We start from the raw sequence: 13,029 nt of genomic DNA, 5'->3' as shown, positions 1-13,029 counted from the left end.
GAAATTCTGGTTAGCTGTAATAGTGAATGAAGAAACTGTGTTCCTCGGGTGGTAGACATTTCAATCCATTATTAATTGTTTAATGAGCAAGTAATTAGATTCATGCGCAATGAACTGTTGGAAAAGTAATCCATGATTGGTTAAGCAGTGACTCTTTACAGATGATCTCCTACCAGGTAGGCAATACATACATACTTCTGGATGACAATTCAAAAACAATGAAAGTGCTTCTCGGGGAGGGGGTTGAGCTGATTCATATGTGGCTGTAAACCGAGCTGTGGAGTACACAACACATTATGGGAGGCCAAGTGGGAATAAGAGAATTCACAAAACTAGCACCAGTGCTGTTCTTTCAGCTTCTTGACAAGGGCAGACTTCATATCCACCAGCATGTGGAAAGTGTTTTTAAAAAAAAACCCAAAATAAATGGACAGCAACAAACAAAAGGATGATAATCACGATACTTATAACTGCCTTTAAAACTGTGCTACACATGTAAGTTCCTCTGAGAGGAAGAAACTAAACCGGCACGTGTTTTGACAGGAAAGCACAGCGGTTTTTTGATCCTTTTCCTCTGGGGGTCAGTATAAGTTTTTCTAATTCAATCGCAAAGGTTCCTGTCCTTCTGATGAACACCCACAACGGTTCAGTCACAACATCCATTCTACTGTCAACGCCAAGTGCTTTGTGATGCATCATTTAAATGATGGTGTGACAATCCTGTGGTCACTGGTTCACATCGCAGGACGGCTGACATTTTCATCTGCTGAGTACTATTGTGATTCGTGATTTCAATTAGGCCACTAGGTGGGAAGAACTGGGGAGGAAGATCTGATCCAATTCACTTCATCCCACAGTAAACCTGCCTTGTAGGCTCTGAATGGAAATGATTAAAATCAGTGTTGGAGTTTGTTCTCTTACCAACATTCCTGACTGAGGGAAGCTGGATGAAAGCTCTTGAGAGGAGATTTGTACATTGGGTGGCAATATTTGAAGTTACCAATTTTGTGTATTTGTAGTCCATTAAATCTAAATGCATATTCTTTCTGTAAATTTACAGTGAGCACCCTGGCGCTTCATGCCATGCAGATGAGCAATTTTAATTGGAATGTAGCTTTCTTGTTCTAATTTGATGAGGTAACTGATCATAGGATGCATATCATAGGATGCCTGTATCTCTAAATTTCGAATGGTTAGAGATATTCATTTGTGGTGTATATCATTTCTGTTTAAGGGTGATTCGATCTATAACAGTTCTGGGCCTTCAACAAACTGCAGCTACTTAGATGGGAAGGGAAATCTAAAAACAAAAAGCTAAAAGTTACTGCAGATGCTGGAAATCCAAAACAAAAACAGAATTACCTGGAAAAACTCAGCAGGTCTGGCAGCATCGGCGGAGAAGAAATCAGTTAACGTTTCGAGCCTTCATGGCCCTTCGGCAGAACTGAAGCATAGTTAGAAGAAGGGAGAAATATAAATTGGTTTAAGGTGGGTGGGGGGAGAGACACATTGAGGGTGTGGTGATTGTGGAGATGAGCAGATAATCAAAAGATGTCACAGACAAAAGGGTCAAAGAGGTGTCGAAGGTGGTGACATTTGTCTGAGAAAAGTGCTAATTAAGAATGGAAGACAGGATATTCAAAGTACAGCTCTAGTGGGGGTGGGGTGGAAAGACTAACAAGGTTTTAGTTTAGATTTAAAAATAATGGAAATAGGTAGGGAAAGAAGAATCTATATAAATTATTGAAAAAAAACGGTGGGGGGGGGTGGGAAAGAAACGGGGTGGGGATGGGGAATCTAAGTAGTGCTTTCTCCACAAATTGCTTCTTTTTCAAATCTTGTGCTCTCTCTTCTCTCTCGATTCTTATCTTTCTCTTTTTCTCATCCATTAACCAGTAAGTCAGCACATTTGTATGGGCCCAGATTTTACTGTATTAATATTTATGCGGCTATCAGCACACACCATTATTATAGGATGAAATTGACGGCAACTTCTGGTGCCCACACATGTGCAGTTAAACATAGAAAATAGGACATTACTGTCACTACTCCTCCATAGACTATGCTGTTGCACACTTCACCAATAGAATCTGCAACAGAAATCACCATTATGGTGTGAACTTAGGCTAGTTGCCCACTGGGTCAAACTAAAAACTAGTGAAAAACTGCAAAAGGAAATGTTTGTCAGGTCAGGCAGCATCTGTGCAGAAACAAACAGTTAATATTTCAGAACTGAAAAAGGTTAGCGATGGAAGAGGTTTAAACAAGTACAGAGGGGATAGAAAGGGGTGGCGGGAAGAGAGGAAAGGAAAGTTTTGTGGTAGGGTGGAAGACAGGAGATTAAATGACAAGGAATGACGGTACACAGCAAAAGAATATGGTAGTGTGTCAAGAAACAAAAGAGGAGGCATAAATGGAAATAACAGCATCATCACCAACTACTGTCATCTCAAATTATTGAACTCTGTGTTGAGTCCAAAGTTTCAGTGCCTAACGGAAAGTTAAGGTTCTGTTCCTTGAGCTTGCTTTAAGTTTCATTAGAACAGTGTAGAAGGCCGAGGTCAGAGTAGAAGTGTGGCCTGTCATTTTACTTCTCTGCTCCATTTTCAGAACAGAAACCTGTCAAATGAAGCTTATTTTTTTATTCGCTCATGGGTTGGCTAGCATTATTGCCCTTGTTCAGAGCATTTTTAAGAGTCAACCACATTGCTGGAGTCACATGTAGGCCAGATCAGGTGAGGATGGCAGATCTCCTTCCCTAAAGGACATTAGTGAACCAGATGGGTTTTTATGACAATCAGCAATGGTTTCATGGTCATCATCAGACATTTAATTCCAGATATTTGTTGAATTCAAATTCCACCATCTGCCGTGGTGGGATTCAAACCCGGGACCCCAGAGCATGAACCTGGGTCTCTGGATTACTAGCCCAGTGACAACACCACTACACCACTGCCTCCTCAATGCAAAGTTGAAATCTTAAAGAATTTTAATGTGGTATGTTGTGGAGCGTTGCATAGTAAACCATCATGTTCCGTACCTCACTTGGGAAAAGTGTTCACAACTTTTTTGAAAGTTTAAACTGTATAAAAATCTTTCATTTCTATCAGGATCAACTTAGACATACCAATAAGTGCCCATTTTTGTATGGAATGGAGTGTTTGCGTTTAATGTGAGCAATTTAAAAATTTTAAATCTGAGAGCTCCAGTCCTTTTCAAAATGTTTAAAACTTAGCTACCACATAAACTATAAATAAATGTCCCTGTACAATTCTGTGTTGCCAAAGTTTCCTGTTATGATAGATGGCAAATACATGGTTATTATCTGTTCCTTTTGTCTGGTGCTTCAGTGCTGGTGGTGTTCATTTGACCGTTACTTGTCTGCAATTCTGCTCTACTTCATTTTTTTAACTAATGGCGCATTGAAGAGAGGAAGATGTGTCCATGTTCCCCATGAATTCCCTAGCAGTATACAAGAGGAAAGGGCATGTATGAGTAACTTTCTTATTCAATAACAGTTTACTGAAGCAAGGAGAATACTCCAGAGTGTTTTTTTTTTAAGTGTTCGATCTCACTTGCTAGCTTACAGGCTTAATTTTGATTTTATGAACATCTAGATGTTACAGGTTCTAAAGTTCTAAAACTTTTAGACTTTTTCGAATGAAACAAAATGCTTTGTAACTTCAAGCAATCTCTTGGTGCTCTAATGTCAAAATGAGGTAATCTCATTTGGAACTGAAATATGTCACCATAATGGAAGCAGTATTTCTCTACTGAAATATCATATGCACTTATGATGTTGTCTTGAAGTAAAATTGATATTTTTAAGTGGTGTACCTATTTAAAGGTTATCAATGCTGCCAATCCGTTTTCAAGGGCACAATCAAAGTAGAATTTCTGACCAACAAGTCAATTTTGTCAACCAGCGTTCGGATATTGCAGTGGCAAAATCTGAAAATTATGTTTAATCTAAATTGATGCGAAAAGAAACACAAATTACAACAAAATTTGAAAGGGTGAAGTTGAAGCAAAAACATTTAATGCCAACAGAAACCAGCGGTGCGCACACGATTACAGCTGTGACTATATTGCACTGCTGATCTTAGAACGAGCAGGAAATGTGAAGGATAACCAGCAGCATTTTTACATGGCCCGGCTGCAGGCTGCCTGGTTTCTGCCAGAAGAGAGTTCCGTGTAAATGCAAATCTGCTTTCCTGATACACAATTTCTAACATTTTGAGCACATGGCCAGGCAATTTTTTTTTCTCCCCAACCTCCTTTTTAAACCTATCTTCTCTATTTATGATCTCAAAATCAAGCAGGGTGGAGCTGGCCTCCCCAAGGGATGTCAGACCGTTTTACTTCAATGTATTCAACTAGCACCTGTTTGAAGGGTTAAACTGCATATTTCGTGTTGATGCACATCCAGAAGCGCTGTGCATGATGCAAAAGAGGCAATTAAATGCACCCTAATGTTGTGCAGAGTCAGCAATGACTGCATTTAAAAAAAAATTTTAATGTAGGAAAAAACTCCCAAAGTGCTTCACAGCAACTTGATATTAAAAATTGGCAATGAACCAAAGAAGGAATATTAGGACAGATGACTAAATGTTTAATCCAGCAGGCCACTTTTCAAGATAGTCTTAAAGGAGGTAGAGTAGTGGAAAGGTTTAGTTCGGGAGTGAATTCCAGAGCTTGGGCATTGAGATAGCTAAAGGCATGGTTATCAATGGTTGGGAAATTGGGTATGCACAAGTGGCCAGCATTGGAGAAATGTAGAGATCTCTGAGAAGGTAACTGATATAGGGAGGGGTCAGACCATGGAGGAACTGAAAACAAGGATGAAAACTTTAAACTTGATGTGGTGGTGAACTGGAAGCCAATGTAGGTCAGCAAGCAGAGGGCTGATAGGGGAATGAGACGATGAGAGTTAGGATACAGGCAGTATCCTCAGGTTTACGGAAGATGAAAGATGGGAAATTGGCCAGCAGAGCACTGGAATAGTCTAGTCTGAAGGTTCCAAAAGCATTGATGTGGATTTCAGCAGATCATCAAATCATAGAATATACAACACAGAAAGAGGTCACTTACCCACTAAGTTTGCACAGGCTCCTTTGAAGAGATTAGTTGGTACCCCATTCTTCCCTGCAAGTATTTTTCTTTCATATATCTCTCCAATTCTCTTTCGAAAGCTATAATTGAATCTGTATCCAACACCCTATTCAGGCAGTACATTCCAAATCCTAACTAGATATTCCGTTAAAAAAAAAAAAATTTCGTCATGTCTCCTCTAGTTCTTTTTACAATCACATAAAATCTCTGCCCTCTGGCTATTGACCCTTCTGCCATTGGAAACATTTTTAGAAACCTTCATGATTTTAAACACCTCTATCACATTTCCCCTTAACCTTCTCTGTTTTAGATGAACAACCCCAGCTTCTGCCATCTATCTACATAATTAGTCCTTCATCACTGGAACCATTCTAGTAAATCTCTTCTTTGCACTTTACAAAGCCTTCATGCCCTTTCCAAAATGTGGTGCCCACAATTGGGGCCAAACTGGTGGGGTTGAGGCAGGGGCGGACACAGGTTATCTTATGGAAGCGCAAGTGGGTGGTCTTTCTGTTGGAGAGGATATGGGGTCAGAAACTCGGTTCAGAGTCAAATAGGTTGCTAAGTTGCAAACAGTCTAGTTCAGCATCACGGATGGAATTTATGTCCAAGAAACAGAGTTGGTGGCAGAGGCTGATGACGATGGCAAAGTGAAATTTGCTGATAAAAGCCATGCTGGTTTAGATGGGGCAGGTGATGGAAAGTATAGCAATGAAGGCAATGTATTACACTTCTCACACAGATTTCTTTCAACTTACTGGGCCGTCAGTTTTTTAAAAATTCTTTCATGGGATGTGGGTGTCGCTGGCAAGGCCAGCATTTATTACCCATCACCAATTTCTCTTGAGAAGATGGTGGTTAGCGGCCTCCTTGAACCCATGTGAGTTGAAAAGTTTAAATGTACATAAACTTTAAAATAATTATCTGTATAGGTTTTTGCCATGAACTTCCAAATATGGAAAAGTAATAATCCATGGACTGCTAACTGACTAATCCATAGGGCAGAATTTTCCGTCGGTGAGCAGGGGGCGGGACCCGCATGCCGAAGCCTAAAATGACGCGGGGTGATGTCAGGCGGAACTCCGGACATCACCCCACGTCATTTACATTTTCAGGTTGGCAGGGGCACAGCCGAGTTGGCTGCGTGCCTGCCAACCTGTCAACGGCCTATTAAGGCCATTAAGAAACCAATTCAGCAACTCCTTTATTAAAAGTTTCAAACCGGAGCTGATCTCCCTGAGGCAGCATTTAACCTCAGGGAGATCTGTGTGCTCTTCTGTGTGCATGCACATAACAGCACACTCCCTGCTGAGGGGATCCCCCCCCCGCCCCCTCTACCTGCACAGAGACCGCATAGCGCTTCCTGGCGGACGTCATGCTGGGCAGGTCTTAATCGGCCTGCCCACGTAAAATGGCTGCGCGCCCTCAACTGGGGCCCCCCATCGGGAGTCCACTCGCGCCCGCTCCTGCTCTTCCCCCCCACCCCCGACAGGGAAAATTTTTCCCATAATTCCATAATATTGTCCAGCTGGGTGGGACCGCACTCACCTTGTTCCATTCTTACCCACCTAATCATAGCCAGAGAATCACAATCAATGGCATTTCTTCCAACTCCCACACTAGTATCCTGGTGTCCTCCAATGATTTATTCTTGACTCCTACAATTTCTCATCTATATGATGTCCTTCAGTGACATCATCTGAAAACATAGCGTCAGTCTTCATGTGAATGCTGGTATTACCCAGCTCTACCTCTCCACCACCCCACTCGACTTCTTCACTATCTCTCCAGCACTGGAAGGACAGAAATTTCCTCCAATTAAATATTAGGAAGACTGAAACCATTGTCTTTGGTCTCTGGGACAAACTCCACTCCCTCCCCATCAACTCTGTCCCTCTCCCTGGTAACTGTCTGAGGCCCAACCAGATTTTTCTCAACTTTGGTGTGTCATATTTGATCCTCAGATAAACTTTTAACCATATACCTGCGCTGGCACTAAGACCACATATTTCTACCTCTGTAAAGCGACCCAACTGTGCCCCACCTTGGCTTCTTGAGCTGCTGAAGCTCTCATTCATGCCTTTGTTACCTCCAGACTTGACTATTTTAACACACCCATGGATAACCTCCCACATTCCACCCTTTGTAAACTTGTGGTCATCCAAAACTCTGCTCCCTATGCCCCAACTTGCACCAAATCCTGTTCATCCATCACCCCTCTGCTTACTATCCTACACTAGCTCCCAGTTAAGAAATGCTTTGATTTTAAAATTCTTGCCCTTGTTTTCAAATCCCTCCATGGCCTGCCACCTCCCTATCTCTGTAATCTCCAGCAGCCCTATAATGCTCCACGATATCTGCACTCCTCTAATTCTGGCGTCATGAGCACACCCAAGTTTTTTTCCATTTGTGAATAGGCTAGCAGTGTTGGACGAGCACATGAACATTGCATTGCTATGGGTTTGCAAGTCCTGTTGCTACAAAAAAGTTTTTAACAAAAGTTACAAAAAATTGCTTTTTGCACTTGTGTAAGAATAATGAGCTGTCTGGTGGTATGTATGATTGGATTCGTCCTCATGATCCGCTTTGTCCACGTATGTATGGACTCCCCGAGACACACACAAGTGATGTCCCTTTATACCCTACCTTATCTATGACTGGTTCTGCACAACATGAATTGGCCAAATGGTTGAGCAAGTTGCTTCAACCAGTTTTGACCAAGTTTTCCACATACACGGTGGAGGATTCCTTCACCTTTGCAAAGACCATACAGGACTTGCCTATCGACAGCAATGTTGTGTCCATGTGCTCGTTTGACATTGCTAGCCTATTCACCAGTGTACTGCTCAAGGAAGTCATAGACATTTGCACCGTGTCACTATATCATGGCGATCTAGACGTGCCGCCATTGTCTGAATCTACATTCATTGAACTTATGAATTTGGCAACTCGCGCAGTTGAGTTCGGTTTTAACAACACCGTGTGTGCCCAAATAGATGGTGTTGCCATGGGATCCTCTCTAGGCCCAGCTCTCGCAAACATCTTCGTTGGCTCCCATAAGAAATATGTCTTTGATGGAATGACACCTAACCTCCTACCCCGTGCGTATTTCTGAGACGAAAATGATATGTTTGCTCCATTTGAATCCACAGCTGCATGTAAGAATTTCCTTATTGCACCTTAACAGGTTCCATCCTGCACTCAAATTAGCCTTTTAAATGGAGCCGTCAAATCAGGTCCCTCTCCTCAATGTACTAGTTGAGAAATCTGCCAATGGGTTCTTTATTCTGCCTATCACAGGCCTACCTTCACTGGTCAATATACACGTTGGGGTTCCACACACTATAAGATTGGCTTTATTGGCAACCTTATAAATAGAGCCTTAGCCATTTGCTCACCTTGCAAGTTTGATGCTGAAATAGGACACATCAAAGCGATCCTGCAGGTTAATGGCTACCCCAATCAGATTATTGCTCGCTTTTTATAATGCAAACTCATGAATGGGACTAAGGCCACCACTTTCAGTGGCCAGTCTACCTCAGATTAAACTGGAAGGGTAAGGTGTCTCAAAAATTTGAGCAGCAGGTGAAGCTAGCCCTCACTGAAAGCAAGCATTGCAGATGCAGCAAGCAGTTAGGAAAGCAAACGGTATGTTGGCTTTCATTGCAAGAGGATTTGAGTACAGGAGCAGGGATCTCCTACTGCAGCTGTATAGAGCCTTGGTAAGACCACACCTGGAGTATTGTGTGCAGTTTTGGTCTCCTTATCTAAGAAATGATATACTTGCCATAGAGAGAGTGCAGTGAAGGCTCACTAAACTAATTCCTGGGATGGCAGGACTGTTGTATGAGGAGAGATTGGGTCGACTAGGCTGTATTCACTGAAGTTCAGAAGAATGAGAGGGGATCTCATTGAAATGTATAAAATTCTGATAGGGCTGGACAGACTGGATTGCAGGGATGATGTTTCCTCTCGCTGGGAGGTGGTCTAGAACAAAGGGTCACAGTCTCAGAATACAGGGTAGGCCATTTAGGACTGAGATGTGGAGAAATTTCTTCACTGAGATGGCGGTGAACCTGTGGAATTCTCTACCACAGAAGGCTGTGGTCACTGAAAGTATTTAAGAAGGAAATAGATTTCTAGACATAAGGCATCAAGGGGTATGGGGAGAGAGCAGGAGTAAGTTGTTGTGATAGAGGATCAGCCATGATCATATTGAATGGTGGAGCAGGCTCGAGGGGCTGAATAGCCTACTCCTCCCATTTTCTATGTTTCATGCTGTCACTATGCCATAGCAACATGAATGGCATTCATCACTACCAGGATGCTGCCGTCAAGCCAAAAAGACATTCTGCCTATCACTAATGAGTAATGTGGTATATGAATTTCAGTGCTGGTGTGGTGCCAGGTTTGTAGGCCGTACGTCCCAAAGACTGGTGAATCATAGCAAACAGCACATCCCTTAGGCTGTTTGCAACAAGCAAAGCACTGACCATACCCAGCCAGCCCTGCTTGCAAAACTCAGAACATAGAATCACATCTAATGTTTGGCTCTGCAATTCGACAGTACTTGCTAAACAATCCTGATTGTGCTAAGAATTACACTGACAACCAATTTAAGATTATCATTCGAGCTTGTAGTGTGGATCACTTACACATGCTAGAAGCTACTTATGTTCACACACAGGGCCCTGTCCTTTGCAAACAAAAAGAGCATGTCCACGCATTGTGCCTTTTTCAACTAATCAAAAGCTTGAGGACAACCATTCCCTGGTTCATTCCCCATGGCAATGACTGTCCAATCAGAGTCAACCTGCCTGGTTTGAATTTAAACAAAACCTTGGCAGTTAACTGTTCCTTGGTGCATTCTCCACAGCAACACCTCTTGCCAACCAATCAGCACTCTCTTCTCATGCAGTTTAAACTCTTTAGAATTGGTATTCTTGCAGATCTGTCCCAATGAGTGTGAGGTGAAAAGCTTCGGCAGCATGAGTCTTTTTATTCAGCAGTACTCTATTTCTCTGCTACCAAAGGACTATTTGTATATCACTGGGCCACATTGGATCCAGGTTCATTGCTACTGAGTTCGATGATATCTGCCATGATGAAAACAGATTTGCTATGATTCATTTTCCTTCCTCAGAGTGGAAAGAGGAACATTTATCAGCAAAGCAATTGTTAGAGAAATTTGAGTGAGACAACACCAGGCTCTGCCATGATGCCTCTGGGCTCAGCTAGTGTCTCGAGGCTGCCACAGGGAGAATGTCACTTGGCCATAACGCCTGTGGAATCTTACTTGGGGCCCAATGCCTTTGCATGAAGAGGGGAGAAAATTGTTGTGAGAAGAAAGAAAAGCAGCAAGGTTATTAAAAAAAGAGGAAAGAAACCTACAACATGGTTCATGAAAGCCAAATAGATTTCCTCCTTTCTAGCTTGCAATGATTGAGCGCACATGTATTAATCTTGTAAAGTGCTATAGTGAAACATTTATGTTAACAGAGTTGGATGTAGAGATTTTGAGATTTTATCAATGCTCTGGGTCAGTAAATATTTTTTGGCAGTGCCAACGTTGTATTTATGAATAATAGAAGGCTAGAGCTAAATCAGTGTTCTATTCTAATTATAGTCGCAGTCATTCCTTGCAAATAAAGAGCTGGCAGTATCTTGCATTGCCACCTTTGTTGCTGAACTGCATATTCAACATTACATTTTTAATTGAAATCGGGACAGTAAACTACTGGATTCGCCATCTGGCCGAAAAAGAGCAGGTTTTGCTGATCATTATTCCACACTGTTAAAGATTTCATCGAATTAAGATCGTATTCTAGGATTCTATATACACTGTACCTTGTGTAGAATAAGTAACTCAATTGATGAATAACAATTAAAATCAAACCTCACATTCTTTTCAATTAGCAACATCCATTCTCAACTTTATGGGCATTTTATTTATTTTAAGAAGTTGGATGTTTGTTAATTTTGGACGTAGCTAGTACTTTGCCTTTTAAACAAAAGCTAACAAGCAGCACATTATTGAGTAATCTAGTACAGTTGTAAAAATAATGGCCTTGCTTCCAGATTGTAAAATTGCATGTGGTTAGGACAATTGAGGCATCGACTCTCATTATGAGGGAATAGAACAGTGGAGACATCTAGTGGTCAGAAACAGGTCAATATAATTCTCAGTTTTACAAAGGATAGCAAATGGAGGCAACTACAGACCAGTTAGTCTTTCTTTAGTACCAGTTAAAATATAATGGAAAAATATGAAAATAATGGAATTAATTATTCAGAATAAATTTAAGGATGACTCATGCAATTACCTAGTAAACAGCAGCCAATGTAGACTCAAAGGGAAGATCTTGCCTGATCAAACTCCTCAACTTTTTGAGGAAGTGGTATTCCAGAATTAGTATCGGAGATGTACTTTGGAATTCTCTGTCATATAATGTACTACATTTCAAAAAAGCATTTAACAAAGTTCTGCATGAAAGGCTTTTGCTTAAGATCAAGTAGTAAGGGTTTAGAATTAAATCTGGGAAAAGATTAGGAATTAGTTGGGTGGAAAGCATTGGAATTAAGTTTGGAGAAATATGGAGAGGGATTGCTGTTGGGCCTTGCTGTTTCTAATTTACACTTGCAATCAGGCTTCTGAATTCAACCCAATCTGATCAGATTTGCAGATTAAAGTCCACCCCTGATAATTGCCCAGAATACTTTGCTCCCAAAATGTTTGAATTATGCAATAATTTGAATGAATCTATTGTAGTAAAATGGCACACGATTTTTTTAATGCATTTCAGGATTATTGAGTAATATGAATTAAACTCTTTTGCATTAATAGTTGTAGATTGCATTTCGGCCAAAGGGATTATTTGATTCTGATCAATAAAATGAACTGAACAAAACTTGTGGCCAAAATAATGCAAAATAAAACTTAATGTGGAAAGTTATAAGTTCTGCATCTATGAAGGAAAAATAAGTGGTACATGTATTTGGTAACTGAGGTTGAAATCGCTAAGGATGAATAGAAAGACATCTAAAGATTGTTGTGGACATGTTGAACCACTGTGAGACACAATGAATAAAGCAAGTCAAATGTTGAACAATAGATCAAAAACAGTCAGAAGGACTTGAGCTCAAACACTGGCTGGAACACCTTGAGTGCTGTGCCTCATTCTGGTCATTGAGATAGAAAGAAAACACCCAAGTTCCAATAGTTGCTTCAGAGAAGTGCCATAGCACTGGTCCTTGATCAGAGAACTGAATTAAGTGTGAGGACAGGCTAGAAAAATGTAGGTTTTTCATCCTTGACAGGAGACAACATTTAGGTGACTGTGTAACAGTAAACAACATGGGATAGACAGATCTGGGAAATTAGTTAAACCAAACTGAGAGCAGAACAAGGGGACATAAGTATGGATTAGTAATATTTAAGATGTCCAGAAGTGATTCTTCTCTCACACACGTGAAACCGGCTACCAAGTAGATTGGTGGGAGGGATAAAAATCCTAAAAAAACTCAATTATGGAAAAATTGAATGCCGTGATAGGGAAACAGTTTGTTTTCTGGATGGCTGAGCTGGGATAGGCCAAATAGCCTTTCTCATCTTTATTTATTGTGTGACATGATGTTTCAATGAGGGGGTCAATTAGCTCCGTTGGCTAGATGGTTATAGTGTGGTGCAGAATAACGCCAACAGCACCCGTTCAATCCCTGTACCGCTGGCTGGGACAGAGCATGAGGCCTGCCTCCTTGCCTTGCCTCATAGTGATATCATGGCATAAGCCATGATTAGCAACCCTCAGTGAGGACACGACACGAAGAAGGAGAGAGATATTTCAACACATTGTTCTAAAGCAGGTAACAGGGTTAAATCTCAGACTCTAATATGCAAAAGCCAATAAAGTATAATTT

At 41.2% G+C, this 13,029-nt stretch overlaps 1 protein-coding gene across 3 annotated transcripts in view; it reads left to right on the top strand.

Moving 5' to 3' along the window:
- LOC144681675 (FYVE, RhoGEF and PH domain-containing protein 3-like) overlaps nucleotides 1-13,029 on the top strand; it is a 250,601-nt gene that overhangs the window by 214,986 nt on the left and 22,586 nt on the right. The gene's annotated exons all lie outside the window — the stretch shown is intronic.

Source organism: Cetorhinus maximus, chromosome 6 (genome assembly GCF_964194155.1).
Source record: "Cetorhinus maximus chromosome 6, sCetMax3.hap1.1, whole genome shotgun sequence".
Lineage (NCBI taxonomy): Eukaryota > Metazoa > Chordata > Chondrichthyes > Lamniformes > Cetorhinidae > Cetorhinus > Cetorhinus maximus.
Note: the sequence above shows the minus strand (reverse complement) of the source record. Positions and strands in the feature narration are given on the sequence as shown.